Source organism: Hyla sarda, chromosome 9, assembly GCF_029499605.1.
Source record: "Hyla sarda isolate aHylSar1 chromosome 9, aHylSar1.hap1, whole genome shotgun sequence".
Lineage (NCBI taxonomy): Eukaryota > Metazoa > Chordata > Amphibia > Anura > Hylidae > Hyla > Hyla sarda.
The window spans coordinates 102757283-102774374 of NC_079197.1; the positions used below are offsets into that span (position 1 = coordinate 102757283).

A 17092-nucleotide genomic window follows, 5' to 3' on the forward strand; every position below is an offset into this window, starting at 1 on the left:
ATAACGACGCCGGAAAGCGAGGCCCGGACCCTGGAGAAGATGTGGAAGACGCTGGAGGATCGCGAAGTGGACCCGGAGCAGCGGGGATAGGTAAGTGAACCTGCCAGGGATGCTTAAACTGCTATCCGACAGCAGCTTAAGCATTTTGCGCTGTCGGATAGCAGTTAATGCGATGGCCCCGACATATAAAAGCATCATATGTTGATGATGACATCGACATGCAATGGCCTCTGAGAGGCCATCGTATGTCGATTTTATCATATGTCAGGGCCATCGCATGTCGGGGGGTTACTGTAATATTATAATTCCTATAAACATTGTATATTACCTGTTCATAAATTCTCAGAATCTAGGTCTAGTGAGTTATCATGTGCTTCTCTTTAGGTGTCCTAAGGCTAGGTGTCCACACAGTTTTTTATTTTTTTCTTGCGCTTTACTTTATTTTTTTTTTAAACTACCTCTGTAGTTTGTGTGCCAAAGCCAAAAGTGGATGCAGTAGGAAGAAAAAGCAAGTCCTTCTTTTATATTTCCCATTCCCTTTTAACCCCTTAAGGACATAGGGCGTATCCATACGCCCCCGTTTCCAAGTCCTTAAGGACCGAGGGCGTATGGATACGCCCTGAGCATTTCCGGCCCCCGCCGCTAGCCGGAGGGGAGCCGGGGCCGGATGCCTGCTGAAATCGTTCAGCAGGCATCCCGGCATATCGCCCAGGGGGGTCATTATGCCCCCCCATGTCGGCGATTGCCGCAGATCGCTGGACAATTCAGTCCAGCGATCTGCGGCAGATTCCGGGTCAATCGGGTCTCCAGTGACCCGATGACCCGGAATTACTGGCTGATTGGGGCCGTCAGAGACGGCCCCGAACAGCCAGAGCCAGCAGGGGTGAGGTGGCACTGATGCCACCTCACGATCGCCCTGATTCGTCGGCCGGATTCCCGGCCGACCAATCAGAGCGCCTGCTGCGGGTGTCACTCCCGCAACCCACTCCGCCCCTCTTCCGGAGGACGTGAGCGGGTGCGGGAAGACGACCCCCGGTGCTGGGGACCCCGATCCCCGGCGTCCCTGTTGGGATCGGGGCCCCAGGAGCGACGGCGGCGGCGAGGGACTGACCTGTGCGGCGGCATCGTGGAGCAGCAGCAGGAGGTGAGTGACAGCCTCCTGCTGTTGCTTAGCAACAGCTCCCAGCATGCAAAAAGGGCATGCTGGGAGCTGTAGTTATGCAACAGCAGGAGGCAGACCACCACAACTCCCAGCATGCCCTTATGGGCATGCTGGGACTTGTAGTTTTGCAACAGCTGGAGGCACATTCTTTCTATGGAAAAGTGTATCTTCAGCTGTTGTATAACTACAACTCCCAGCTTGCACAATCAGCTAAAGTGCATGCTGGGAGTTGAAGTGGTGCATCTGGTGGTTGCATAACTACAACTCCCAGCATGCCCGTTGGCTGTCGGTGACTGCTGAGAGTTGTAGTTTTGCAACAGCTGAAGGCACACTGAGTTAAGTAGCAAACCAGTGTGTCTCCAGCTGTTGCATAACTACAATCCCCAGCATCCCCAGCCAATGTAGTATGCCTCCGGCTGTTGCATAACTACAAGACCCAGCATGCCCTTCCGCTGTCTGTACATGCTGGGGGTTGTAGCTTTTGCAACAGCTGAAGGCACACTGGTTGCAAAACACTGAGTTTGTTACCAAACTCGGTGTTTCACAACCTGTGTGTCTCCAGCTGTAGTGCGCCAGCAGAGCACTTTTCACCCCCATATGGGGTGTTTTCTGAATCGGGAGAAATTGGGCTTCAAATTTTGGGGGGTATTTTCTGCTATTACCCTTTTAAAAATGTAAAAATTTTGGGAAACCAAGCATATTAGGTAAAAAAAAAAAATGTTTTTACATGTGCAAAAGTCGTGAAACACCTGTAGGGTATTATGGTTCACATTACCCCTTGTTACGTTCCCCGAGGGGTCTAGTTTCCAAAATGGTATGCCATGTGATTTTTTTTTGCTGTTCTGGCACCATAGGGCTTCCTAAATGCGGCATGCCCCCAGAGCAAAATTTGCTTTCAAAAAGCCAAATGTGACTCCTTCTCTTCTGAGACCTGTAGTGCGCCAGCAGAGCAATTTTCACCCCCATATGGGGTGTTTTCTGAATCGGGAGAAATTGTGTTTCAAATTTTGGGGGGTATTTTCTGCTATTACCCTTTTTAAAAATTTAAAATTTTTGGGAAACCAAGCATTTTAGGTAAAAAAAAATGTTTTTTTTTTACATATGCAAAAGTCGTGAAACACCTGTAGGATATTAATGTTCACTTTACCCCTTGTTACGTTCCCTGAGGGGTCTAGTTTCCAAAATGGTATGCCATGTTTTTTATTTTTTGCTGTCCTGGCACCATAGGGGCTTCCTAAAGGTGACATGCCCCCCAAAAACCATTTGACGCTCCTTCCCTTCTGAGCCCTCTACTGCGCCCGCCGAACAATTAACATAGACATATGAGGTATGTGTTTACTCGAGAGAAATTGGGTTTCAATTATAAGTAAAAATTTTCTCCTTTTTATCCCTTGCAAAAATTCAAAAATTGGGTCTACAAGAACATGCGAATGTAAAAAATGAAGATTTTGAATTTTCTCCTTCACTTTGCTGCTATTCCTGTGAAACACCTAAAGGGTTAATACACTTACTGAATATCATTTTGAATACTTTGGGGGGTGTAGTTTTTATAATGGGGTCTTTTATGGAGTATTTCTAATATGAAGACCCTTCAAATCCACTTCAAACCTGAACTGGTCCATGAAAAATAGTGAGTTTGAAAATTTTGTGAAAAATTGTAAAATTGCTGCTGAACTTTGAAGCCCTCTGGTGTCTTCCAAAAGTAAAAACTCATAAATTTTATGATGCAAACAGCTGGAGACATATGGTTTATGTGAACAAAAAAAAAATTATTTTGAATATCCATTTTCCTTACAAGCAGAGAGCTTCAAAGTTAGAAAAATGCAAAATTTTCATTTTTTTCATCAAATTTGGGGATTTTTCACCAAGAAAGGATGCAAGTTACCATAAAATTTTACCACTAAGTTAAAGTAGAATATGTCACGAAAAAACAATCTCGGAATCAGAATGATAACTAAAAGCATTCCAGAGTTATTAATGTTTAAAGTGACAGTGGTCAGAATTGCAAAAAATGCTCTGGTCCTTAAGGTGAAAAAGGGCTCGGTCCTTAAGGGGTTAAATATACTTCTGGCTTTGACTCAAAAAATGCAGTGTCAGTTTTCCAAAAAACGGCAGAAAAAAAACTTGTGTAAAAACTTTGCCTAAAACAGATATATTGAATAGTAACCTAGAAAAGCCTACACTGTATATCAAGGGTGCATCCTCTACATCTAGAGGAAAGAAGGTTTCTACACCAGCACAGACAGGGGTTCTTTACTGTAAGAGCAGCGAGACTGTGAAATTCTCTGCCTGAGGAGGTGGTCATGGTGAACTCTGTAAAATAATTTAAAAGGGATCTGGATGCATTTTTGGAGAGTAATAACATTACAGGTTATGGATTCTAGATCTATATGGACAGAAGGTTGATCCAGAGATCTATTCTGATGCCATATTTGGAGTCAGGAATTAATTTTTACCCCTAGTATGAGTTTCTTTTTTTTGCCTTCCTCTGGATCAACTCAGTAGGGACTCATTAGGGATATAGGTTGAACTTGATGGACTCTGGTCTTTTTTCGACCTTTCGAACTATATTACTATGTTACTATATCAATGTGGAAAATGTATTCATATTTGTAAAAAGGACTTATAACTATCTAGTTATTTTGACAGTGTTTTATTAAAAACTAAAATTAGATTTAAAAGTAAATAATATTTAAATTTAAATTGCTACAATTCCAGGTTTTCAATTCATCGGAATAATTACTACAATCGCTGGACTTGTGGGGCACCGGATTACTGTATTTTTGAGCACCAGCATTGCATTGTTCCTCTGGAGATCTAAGCAGTAGTAAGAGAAACAGACATCAGGCTCTAAAAAAATGAGAGTTGTATATGACTGGTAGCTATTGCCAATTTCATCCATTTTACCTTACAAAAGATTTGAGATATCTTCCTGAGTCGTATCCCCTGCTAAATGATTGCAGGAGCTTAATAAAATTAAGGAAAAAAGGAATACATATTGCCTGATGTGAATAGGCTACTGTAGGAAAAATATGGTAGTAAACTTAGTTGGAGAGGCTGGATTTTGCTGTGATTGTATCATGAAATATTCTTTTAAAGGAGGAATTCCTGTGTGATTTGGAGTATTTTAGTGGACCATGGTTTGGGGCATTCTTGGGAGATTTGGGATTAAAATGTCCTGTATTTTGGGAGGAAAATGTTGGTTAGTATGGATGTCTATTCTTGGAGCTGATCCAAGGACACTCCTCTATAAGATTCATGTAACCTTATAGAATTTGTCCATAGGAGTTGTCCACATTTTAATGTGTTCCCTGTAGGATCAATTGGCTGATGTGTTTTCTATGGATGGGTGCATTCAGGGCATTCCATGTGTATATCATACTGGTAGAGAGCAAACCGGCCTATTGATCCTGACGGCAGCACAGATAAACAATATCTCCTTGAGGCTAGTAAATTAAAGCAATACATATGCTGACTTCTATAGGCTCTGTTTCAAAACCTCAATACATTCATTTAAATCACTATGACAGTAACACTTCATTTATTTACAAATAAAATGATCAATGGATTGCTATTTGCATGTTCTTTCCAGTGTGTTCAATTTAAATCTGTTAAAACAGATCCTACTTTCTTTGAATTAGATGCCCGAGTTGTTTCCCAAGACAAATAAATAATGCAGCATTGGCTATATTACCTATACACTTATATCAAGCTTTTCTCTTTAAGCTGTGATTGTAAAGTGTATACATGCAGCTACAATACTATACTATCTATACAATTAGCTTGTTTTCTTAGGACATTATATAAAAATACATTGAAGTCCCTTCAGAGCCTAATCCTTCCAGCTTTCATTACCACACAGCTCAATGATGTATTAGTGAGAGATAGAAAAACAAGTCCATGGCTCACTGATACATTCTCAGTCCTTCCTGCAGTTTATTTACTGAAAGAGAATTGTAATCATCATTCTGCAGTGGGTCAGATACAGATGTTAATAACAAAGCTAGACGCTCCATGTCACTATGGACACCAATGGATCCTGATGGGTTCCATTGACTCAATGGGATCCGTTGAGTTTCCACCTGATGTCAGTTCTTTTGCAGGATTTAAACTGAGAAAAAAAATGACTGCTTACAGTAATTATATTGTAACAGAATCACTGAATGGAGCTCCTAAAACAGAGCGACAACAGTGATGTAAACAAGGCCTTACAGCTGTGGAATTTTAAATGAAATCAGGAGCTGTTGTGCCACTTGAATCAGGTAGATCCTGTAGGCACTTGCCACTCTTTGGCATATATCAAAACAATGAAATGTCCCTTATCACAAGCTAATATTTTCATCTATAAGACTCCCCCATAAAGTGTCGCTCCAAAGTTCAGCTCCTGCCCAACCTTAACATTGAGCATAGAGAAATGTTTTCCATGCAAGGTTGTTGGGTTACCTAGGCAACCATCAGACATCCAGCGAGTTCTGTGTATGAGTAACTAGAAAAAGAACCCATGCATGGAACTCACTGGGTTGCCTCAGCAACTGTGCTTCCCAGCATAGATTGCATCGCTTTATGCTCAATTTGATCAGGCAGGAGCTGAACTTTGGAATACCCCTTTAAAAACTCAAAATAAAGAGGACAAAACTCACACTGCAACTTACTAATTGGCCGTTACAGAGATGTAAATATTTAAAATCTGTTAATTTATTTAAATTGTAGTTAATTAGGGTTGGAAAGAACATTCCCAAAAGGGACCACATCGGCGGATGAGCCACAACTTGGTCCATGACGCTGATATAGTGGTGGAATACTTTCTGAGTCTTTAGTTTACTAGTAGCATGTTTCCCCCTTTAATTATGTATTATGTGTGCAATGACAGCAGAAGAGTTTATAGTACAAATAATAGTTGGCACAATTCACTGGAAATATTACTGTACCTATATAACTAAAGGTTAAGCCGCCACAATCTCTTCCTGTGGTGAACCTAAATGACCTCAATGTAATGTGATGGTTAAGTGGGCCACGCTACAGATATGTTTTTCCTGAAAGCCTAGAAGCTAGGCATCTGGTGGTATGCATTAGAGATGAGCGAACTTTTGAAAAATTTGATTCGCCCGATTTGCCAAATTTTTCGAAAATATTTGGTTTGATCCAAATGTATTCACGGAGAATCTATGTTAAAACGGCTATTTCTGGCCTACAGAGAGCCTCAATAGGGGTGTAGAACACTTTGCTGTGTTCTAGCACACATATGGAGTATGCACATATGGTAGTGAAATCATTATTCAGTATGATATGCAGATTACAGGTATCGCTTTTAGAATCACTGCCACAGAGAAGCACAGTGACAGAGGCAGGAGGTGGCATCAGTGTGAGGAGACCATATAGTGGCTGAATGACACAGCATGGAGGTTTTGACAGCATGAGGAGACCATGTAGTGGCTGAATGACACAGCCTGGAGCTGGCAGCAGCATGAGTAGACACTAGAGCTTCACAATCCCTAAGATTAAAAGATGAATTTCGAAATTTTAATTGAAGATTTATGGTAGGTAGTGCTACCATAAAAATATTTTAGGTCCAGGCCAAGGCCCAGCAGCATCAGTAAACCATATATTGGCTGAATGACACAGCCTGGAGGTGGCTGAAGCATGAGGAGACCATATAGTGTTTGAACGGCACAGCCTTGAGTTGGCATCAGCATGAGTAGTCACCAGGGCTTCACAATTTCTAAGAAAAAAAAGATAATTTTGAAATTTAAGTTGAAGATTTAGGGTAGCTAGTGCTACCATAAAATATCTTTAGGCCCAGGCCCAGCAGCATCAGTAAACTATGTATTGGCTGAATGGCACAGCCTGGAGTTGGCAGCAGCATAAGGAGACACTAGGGCTTCACAATCCCTAGAATTAAAAGACGAATTTTGAAATTGAAATTGAAGATTTCGGGTATCTAGTGCAACCATAACAAATTTTTAGGCCCAGACCCAGCAGCATCAGTAAACCATATATTGGCTGAATGACACAGCCTGGAGTTGGCTGAAGCAAGAGGAGACCATATAGTGTCAGAATGGCACAGCCTGGAGTTGGCAGCAGCATGAGTAGACACTAGGGCTTCACAATTCAAGATTAAAAGATGAATTCTGAAATTTAAAAGGGAGATTTGGGGTAGCTAGTGCTACCATAACAAATGTTTTATTCCCAGACCCAGGCCCAGCAGCATCTGTAAACCATATATTGCCTGAATGACACAGCCTGGAGTTGACTGAAGCATGAGTAGACACTAGGGTTTTACAATCCCTAAGATTAAAAGATGAATTCTGAAATTTAAACGGAAGATTTTGGGTAGCTAGTGCTACCATAACATTTTTTTTCCCAGACCAAGGCCCAGCAGCATCAGTAAACCATATATTGCCTGAATGACACAGCCTGGAGTTGGCTGAAGCATGAGGAGGCCATATAGTGTCTGAACAGCACAGCCTGGAGTTGGCAGCAGCATGAGGAGACCATTGAAATTTATGATTTTTACATTTAAATTTAAGATTTTGAAATTGAAATTAAGGCTTTGAAATTAAACTTTTAACTCCCAAGTTTTAGTGTCCTGGACCCCGGATGTGTAGGTACAAAGGATCAAATCTAACAAGGTGTCACATGTCACATGGCAGCACAATGACAGAGCCTGGAGGTGGCATCAGTAGGAGGAGACCATATAGTGGCTGAATGCCACAGCCTGGAGTTTGTGGTAACATGAAGATACCATATAGTGGCTGAATGGCACAGCCTGGAGGTGGATGACGCATGAGGAGACCATATAGTGTCTGAATGGCACAGCCTGGAGTTGGCAAAAGCATGAGGAGACCATTGAAATTTAAGAATTTTTAATAGAAATGTAAGATTTTGAAATTGAAATTAAGGATTTTGAAATTGAACTTTTAACTCCCAAGTTTTAGTGTCCCGGGCCCTGGCGTGTGGGTACAAAGGACCAAATGTAACAAGGAGTCACATGGCACATGACAGAGCCTGAAGGTGGCATCAGTATGAGGAGACCATATAGTGGCTGAATGACTGCCTGGAGTTTGTGGCAGAATGAGGAGACCATATAGAGTCTGAATGGCAAAGCCTGGAGTTGGCGGCAGATGAGAAGGCAATAGGGCCTCACAATCTCTAAGAATAAAAGATTAATTTTGAAATTTCCATTGAAGATGTATAGTACCTAGTGCAACAATAAACATATATAGGTAATGTCCTAGGCCCATCAGCATCACTATACCATGTAGTTTCTGAATGACACAGACTGGAGCTGGCTGAAGCATCAGTAAACCATATATGGGATGAATGGCACAGTCTGGAGGTGGCTGAAGCATGAGGAGATCATATAGTGGCTGAATGACACAGCCTGGAGTTGGCTGAAACATGAGAAGAAACCATATAGTGGCTGAATGAGACAGCCTGGAGGTGGCAGCAGCAGCAGCATCAGGAGTCCTGAAAGTGACCCGTAGACAGAATGGTGCGGTGGGTGGTAATACCAGTACCCGGTGATGAAGATGGGTGAAAAAAGATCTGATGCGGATGATTGTTTGTAACTGGGGAGCAGCGCCTTAAATCTGTTTGGCACTATCCATATTTGTGAAGTGTTGGTGTGGCACCATGGTCAATTTACTCGAATGCATCAGGCATTGGTGGTTGGAGATCCATGCCTGATTTATCTTCACAAAGGTCAGTCTCTCCACATTTTTCGTGGACAGACAAGTTCTCCTTGGGGTGGCTATGGCCCCCGCTGCACTAAACACCTGCTCTGATGGCACACTACTGGCCGGACAGGACAGCTTTTCCAGGGCAAACTCTGCTAGTTGTGGCCACAAATCAAGTTTTGCTGCCCAGAAGTCCAGCAAAACTTCAAGGTGTGTTGGCATGGGCATGTCAAGGTATGCCACCACCTGCTGGTTCAGGTCCTGCTCCAGGTGTACCTGCTGCTGATGAGTTGCTTCACTATGCGGGTGCTGGTGAGCTTGTACTGCTCCTGCCCCCCCACCCCTCCCCAGCTGCCATGACAGTGGAAGGTGAGTGCAGGGGGCCCCCCGATTCAGACCTGTGAGAGGATGGACGATGGCGCCGATAGGCATCGGCCAACTGACTACATAGGATGCCTCTGTAGTAGGTCATTTTGTCCTCCCTCTTAGTGGGTGTAAAAAAGGCCCATATTTTGTGGCGGTAGCGAGGCTCCAATAAAGAAGTCATCCCACAGCCGAATGGTGACAATTCAGCTGTCACTACACAAGTAAGTGAGCATGCATCGTGCCATTTGCACAAGTGACTCGGAGAGACTCCCTGCCTCCATCTCCACTGCATACTGCCATGGTGTGTCTGGGTCCTCTGTCTCGCCTTCCTCATAACCCTCTAGCTTCTCTGGCTGCTCCTGCTTCTCCTCTCCTGTCAGATTACTAGAAAAACCGCCCATTTGGTGAAACCTAAACTGTGCTCCTCTGTACCCCTCCTCCTCTTCCTCCACCAGTTTAGCCGACATAGAGCTCATGTGGCCATGAGATGTAGGCGCCACGTCTCCAGTGCCCTGACCTGCCATTGTTTCCAACACGTGTTGTAAGAAAGGAAGCAGTGGAATGACCTCATTCATCCCATAATCCTGGCGATTTACTAATAATGCGGCTTCCTCAAAGGGCCTGAGCAAACGGCAGATGTTATGTCTGAGCTGCCACAAGTTCCCATTGAAGTTACACAGGAGGGGTACCCCTATCCACTTGGATCATGTTCATACAGTCGGTCCAACATATGGAGGGTGGAATTTCAACGTGTGGCAACATAAAAAATCAGACTATGTTGGGGGATACCGTTCTGACGCTGCATCTCAAGGAGGGTGTGCTTTGCAGTGTACGAGTGGGTGAAGTGCATGCAAAGTTTCCTTCTCATTGTTAGGATGTCTTGCAAATGGGGGGAACACTTCAGGAACTGCTTGACAACTAGGTTGAACATGTGTGCCATGCAGGGCACATGATTCAGCCTTCCCAGTCGCAGCGCATGCAAAATGTTCTTCCCCTTGTCAGTCACCATGGTTCCCATTTCCAGTTTTGGTGGAGTAAGCCATGGTCCGATTTCTTTACGAATGACTTTTAGCAGTTCCTCCCCTGTGTCACTCTTTTTGCCATGGCAAACTATGTGAAAAACAGCGTGACACCGCCGTGCCCTGCACATATGGTATGCTGAAGGGCCACTGAGATTTGTCTGGGCAGTGGAGGCTGAGGACACAGTCGAGGATGAGGAGGCGGAGTCGCACACTGTCACAGGCCCAACGGCCTGAGAGCATGGAGGAGGGAGGAGCGTGACCTGTCCAAGTTGCTGTTGTGGTTGTGCAGGAACCACATTCACCCAGTGAGCCGTAAAGGACATGTATTGTCCTTGACTGTAGTTACAGCTCCAGACATTGGCTCTGCTGTGCACTTTGGTACACACCGACAGGCTCAAGGACTGACCCACCTTCTCTTCCACAAAATTGTGCAGGGCTAGTACTGCCTTCTTCGCAAAGAAATGACAGCTTGGCACTCTCCACCTTGGCTCAGCACAAGCCATCAGTTCTTTGACAGGTGCAGAGTCCACCACTTGAAAAGGGAGGGACTGCAGCACCAGCAACTTAGACAGGAGCACATTCAGCTTCTACACTGTTGGATGAATGGGCGCATACTGTTGTCTCTTGTATATGGCTTCACCGATGGATTGTTGGCGGAATGGCTGACTAAAAGTAGGAGGAGCAGGAGCATCTGGAGCGACAGAAGGAGGGTATGACACACAGCTCCCTTCGGCTGAGGTGGTGGAACATTGGCTGGCTGAAAGAGGGAGCGGCGTGCCACTGGGTGATGCAGCAGACTGGACCACTACATCGGAGCCACGGTTCTCCCACGCCGCTTTATGGTGGCAAAACATATGTTGATGCAGGGCCGTGGTGCCAACATTGGGACCCTAGCCATGCTTCACCTTCTGCCGACATTTCTTGCATGTGGCTATGTGAACCTCCTCCGGATGCTTGATGAAAACCGCCACACCGCCGAGTAGCTGATTTTCCCACCAACAGTCCGCACTAATTGACCGCTCCTGCCGCCGTCTCCAGGAACCCCTGTTGCACTACCTCCCGGAAAGTAGGCTGCCGCGAAGCAGGGGGTCTCCCCCGGGCATGTTTGGCTCCAGAATTTCCACTTCTGCCACCATGCTGACTGCCAACTATGCTACCACCTTGCTGGCTCAGCTGCTTCTTCACAGGCAACCTGCAACTCTCTTGTCCTGATGAAGATGAAGCCCCTTCTGCACCCCGATCCCAATTGCGATCAGCTTTATCCTCATCAACAAGTGTCTGCACGTCACTGATGTCCTCCTCAGGTTCCTCAAAAACATCCTCCAGCATGACCGATTTGGCGTTTGGTCAGTAATGGTGTGTGGTGATATTTCTTTGGGGGGCCGCACAGCCCTCCATGTGCTTGCCAGAGGTAGCCTGACTACCATTAGGTACCGAGATGAGATCCTCAGACCCCTTGTGAAACAATATGCTGGTGCTGTTGGCCCTGAGTTCCTTCTCATGCAAGACAATGCTAGACCTCATGTGGCTGGAGTGTGTCAGCAGTTCCTGCAAGAGGAAGACATTGATGCTATGGACTGGCCCGTCTGTTCCCCAGACCTGAAACCTGAATTTGTTCATAATTTGTGTGATTTTGTTGTCAGCACATTCAACTATGCAAAGACGAAAGTATTTAATACGATTAGTTCATTCAGATTTAGGATGTCTTATCTTAGTGTTCACTTTATTTTTTTGAGCAGTGTATTTATATAGAAATATAGTCAATATATGAAATGGGACGAAAAAGGATAAATTAACTGAATTTTTTTAATAAGATGGAGAAAATAATGATAATAAATTTTAAAAAAATGGTAATGGTAAAGAAAATTAATATACGAATATGTCAGAAATATATCACACAAAACTCAGAATATAAAATAGTACTTATCTTCTGCCAGAGCAGCAAATAAAGAGAAATCTAACTGACTATTGAGACTGTATATCACCTGAGATGCCTCATGATTGGCTGTTTACATATCTGATTTGCATGTTGAAAAAAGTTTTCTCTGTTAACCATATATTAACCCTTTTGCTGCTGGAGTAGTGAATAAAAGACTTGAGCATAATGTGAAGCCTCCGCTTGATATAAAATCAATTACACCAACCACACAATGTATTAGCAATTCACTGGAGAGACTCACATAGGACCACAGCAGTACACCTCACAGGCAATGTTTACAGATAGTAGACGCAAGGTCTTTTTGTCAATGAGAACTATATAATAATAGTAAGATAATATCACCAGGATTCAACATTACATTTCAGTACAAAAGCACATAATATTTCATTTGCATATGACTAATAAAGATCTTAAGATACTGAAGTATTCTTGTAATCTTCAAATATCAACTTTCTTCCAAAGTGATATAACATGTGATCGTTTATGTCAAATAACTGTCAAGTTTTGTCAAAAAGTCTGTTGAAAATGTACATAGAGTAAACAGTTAAATTTACATCTAACAATAACAATGTTGTAGCATAGAGTAAAGAGCCGGACTGGCATAACTGAGGGTGCAGTGCCCCAACATGGAAGGCTGGATCATTACGAAGGCCTGATACCCAACCATCACAATGATGACACTGGGCACTCTGAATGATGATGGGGATGCCTGATGCATCAACCATAATTATGTCACCTGTGAAAGACTAAGGAAATCCTGAAAACATGACCTGTTGAAGGTACTTGAGGACCGCGCTTGGGAAACACTCTGCTATATAGGATCTCTTTAGGACATCTCATCCTATAGGCCTCTCATGAGTGTGCTGCCATTTTCCAATGTTGCAGGGTTTGAGTAGATACCTTAACTAAACAAGTGCAGATCTCATATTTTGGTGCTCGTTTACAGGGCCTATTACAAGGCTAGACAATCCCTGGATAGGTCATGCGGGCCTTTGCTGCCATCATTTGTCAGCCCCTATTATGCAGGGATTTGTGTGGACAATGAGTGACCTTTTTTTGGCAAAGTGATCAGCTGACGAATGAGCGTTTGCTCATTCTTTGGCTGACAGGGCAATATCGATCTTTTAGGCCAAAAATCACTCCACATAATAGTGCTCTTAGACACATGAGCACAACTGCCACTGCTAGGGCCTATCACAATATATATTTTAATAAAGACGATTAAGGAAACAGAGAAGCTATATTTCAACTTACAAAAGACGTATATTTCATGAAAGTATTACTTCTGGTGGCCTACTAAATTATAACAAGCTAGTGTTATCTAGAGTTGAAAAATGGACATCAATGTTCTTACTATGCAAGTGCAAGAACAGTTTACACACATCTGGGGCTTTCCATGTGTGCACCCTTAGTAAAAAGAGCAATACAGCATAAGGAAGGTCACCAAACAGGTTCCCACTGTATTAGCCAAAGTTGAGTAGCAGTTTTCTTTAAAATCATTGGAGACCCATTGATTGCTATGGCTTGTACGATGGGCCATTCTCTGCAATAGAAAATAGCATTAACATTGTGGCTCCCCAGAGATATCAGCTGACCTGAAATGGGAAAAAGGAGTCCCAGCTGTGGGATTCCTATAGCACTGCTATTCCCAACAGGATTTTTCTTAAATCAAAAAAGCACTTCAATAGAGTATGTACCTCATAGCCACTAAATATAATAATACTTGACCTTCGGTGCATACATATTGCAGCTGATAATATTTGGCTCTAACTTTTCATTTTGTCAAGAAATGTGCATAAATATATTTACAGAATTCTTGCCTGAAAATAGTATGAAAAGTATTTGCCAAATCTTAGTTAAATACGCCTGCATGCAATGCTATAGGCCTACAATAGATAATATTATTTATAATGATCACATATATTGCAATTAATATAATTTCTAGTATTAATTCTATACCAGACAAATTTGAAGCCGATGTTATGCAATGATCACAACCAGGGAAAACGTATTCTGCAGTGATGTCTGCGTCCAAAAAGATCTGCACTACAGTATATGTTGTGTCTGCATGCACAGTGTGGATATGAAGCTTGGAACCTTACAGGGTCTATACTGTACTAAACCATGTAATATGGCTACATATAAAGAATGCTCCACAGAAGGATAAGACAATTGCGATCCTAGCTGCTGCTGTACTAAATCACTGACCGGAGGGTTTATACCTGTTGCAAATATTCTGTTACATTGATGATGTAGCTGCATTATTAGGCATTTATCAATTTCAATAGAAACACAAAAGACAGTACAAAAGGTTAGTTATTGTTGCAGAAATATACCCTAAATCTGCTCGCGCCACTATATCACCCCCCCCCCCCCCCCCCCGTCCTCATAACAGGCAGGCTTACAAACCAAGCAGGAACAAAATAGCTATATATTCAATCATAATACGGTAAATATATTTTTCTTACACCGAGGCATTCCAGAGGAGTTATTTACCAGACCAGATCAGTTTACAGAAGCAAAGGAGCCATCTAAGCTTGCAATCAGGTCATACTGAAGATACAGAACACTATGCAGATCATAACAACAGAGCAGCATAACATCTCCAAAAATGTGCACTTGTAAACATGAGCTGTCAGTTAACGTATATCCTTCTGACTGTGTGTTGTATCATGCAGCCAGTAAGTGTGCATATATATACAGCAGTGTCATAGAAGTGGATTCTGTTCAATAAACCTGACATTAGAAAGGTCAAAGATCGAACTGAAACAATTTACAGGTTTCAAAACAGTACACAAAACAGAATTCCCAGCATGGAAAAACTGGGTCACACATAACCTTAAGTAATATTTCAAGATTCAGCCAACGCAGTAGATATAATTCTGTGAATCACTGTGTGGATTAAACATCAGGTTCCTTTAATTGCCTTAACTCCGGCTTTTCCATTCTGGCGGGTATTAATACTTAAGCTGTTGTCGAGAACACCATGGTTTATGGTGCATCATGTCTGGGTAGAGAAGGGAATAGGAAATCCGTAACACTAAGGCGCAGAATTTATTCAATATTATCGTACAAAGGTTTTCCAAGATGTTAATATTTAATACAGCATGCTTAATGTAACCTGTATAGGCTGAGCATTGCTGAGATTGTCTGCTTCAGGCCCCTTGGCAGGCAGGATTACAACAGAGAACAATAGAATTGAATGGTATAGACTTACCTAGGCTGACACTTATGGTCTACATAATCAGAGATCTCCTTGTGTACGCTGCATCCACTTCTGTTATACATCCCCTTGTCAACCGTAGAAGAAGCCCAGCAAGTCCAAAGAGTCACACATATTCCTATTCTCTCCCAAACTTCCCCATAGTTGTAGAAAAGCAACAGTAATAAATAAACACCATAGGTAATAATGACAGCACTTTCTTCTTATACCTTCTCTACAGCGATCCAAGGAACCAATAACCTCTTTTCCATTTGGAGATTATATACAGCAGCAACATCATGGTTTCTTTGATTCAATAGAAACCTGGAGATAAAAGCATCTTTCACTGGAAAAGCAGGGGAGAGTTTAGCATAGCCCTACCATAACTCATTGTTGTATTGCACAATGCCATAAATTGTCTCCTCCATCAGAATTTCCCAAATAGATGAGAAGACGCCTCCTGGAAAGGGCTACCTTTGGATGAAGGCTGTGGATGCTATTGTATGATGCTTGTATGTGTGTGTGTGATTCAAGGAGCAGAAGCAGCAGTCAGTGAAATGCATGCACCTCCCTCTATCCTCTCCCTCCCACCCTATACTTCCCTCTGTCAGCCTCTGCCTAACACCTTGCACACATACACATGCAACAAATGCAGATGCACGCTCAGGATCCTTCACCAACCTGCTCCGCTCTTTGTTTTTCTGTATGGTTGACCCAAAAATCAGCAAAAGGTTTATCTCCTTCTTCCCCTTGCGCCATTGTAAGTTACTGTCTTGTCATACATGTAGCAGTGCTCATTATGTCGGTGCAGTAACACTGAATTGGTCATTTCTTCGAACTGATATCAAGTGACTCCAAGAGCTGAGATCTGAGATTTTCTATGGGATTGCAAGCATCTTAACTCATTGAAAATTATCATTTTTATTAAATTCATTCAACATGATTTTTGATAAAGTTAAATAGATATTGCATATTTCATATCCACGTAACAGGTGTTTCAATTTTACATAACAATAAAGACAAAGTAAAAAGAAGAAAAACAAAGGTAGACAATGAATTACAGATGTCGAGTTTAGATGTTGAGACAATCTGCACACAGAAGCTCCAGTCAATAGGGTCAGTCCATTGGTGATGTTGTCAATTGGTGGACTGGTGAACATGTCGGATACATGTTGGAAATGGGTAGGTGCAGTCCAAAGTTATCTCTATTAAACAGTCAAGCATACATGTTGATCCTTTATGGTGGATCATAAACATCTTAAAATTCTAGTTGGTGTTAAAGGGGTACTCCGGTGGGGTATCCGGTGGATATTTTTTAAATCAACTGGAGCCAGAAAGTTAAACAGATTTGTAAATTACTTCTATTAAAAAATCTTTACCCTTCCAGTACTTTTTAGCAGCTGTATGCTATAGAGAAAATTATTTTCTTTTTGAATTTCTTTTTTGTCTTGTCCACAGTGCTCTCTGCTGACACCTGATGCCCGTATCATGAACTGTCCAGAGCAGGAGAAAATCCCCATAGCAAACCTATGCTGCTCTGGACAGTTCCTGACACGGACAGAGGTGTCAGCAGAGAGCACTGTGGACAAGACAAAAAAGTTCAAAAAGAAAAGAATTTCTTCTGCAGCAAACAGCTGCTAATAAGTACTTGAAGGGTAAAGATTTTTTAATAGAAGTCATTTACAAATCTACTTAACTTTCTGTCACCAGTTGGTTTAAAAAAAA

At 42.6% G+C, this 17092-nt stretch overlaps 1 protein-coding gene across 1 annotated transcript in view; it reads right to left on the reverse strand.

The window, feature by feature from the left end:
* Window positions 1–16128, reverse strand: part of TRPC5 (transient receptor potential cation channel subfamily C member 5) — a 420196-nt gene extending 404068 nt beyond the window's left edge. Inside the window, exons 1-2 of the mRNA XM_056541484.1 lie at window positions 16049–16128; window positions 15383–15691 (exon numbers count right to left, since the gene is read on the reverse strand). The gene's annotated coding sequence lies outside the window, so the exon portion shown is untranslated. The remainder of the gene's footprint in view (window positions 1–15382; window positions 15692–16048) is intronic.
* Between the last annotated feature and the right edge of the window lie 964 nt (window positions 16129–17092).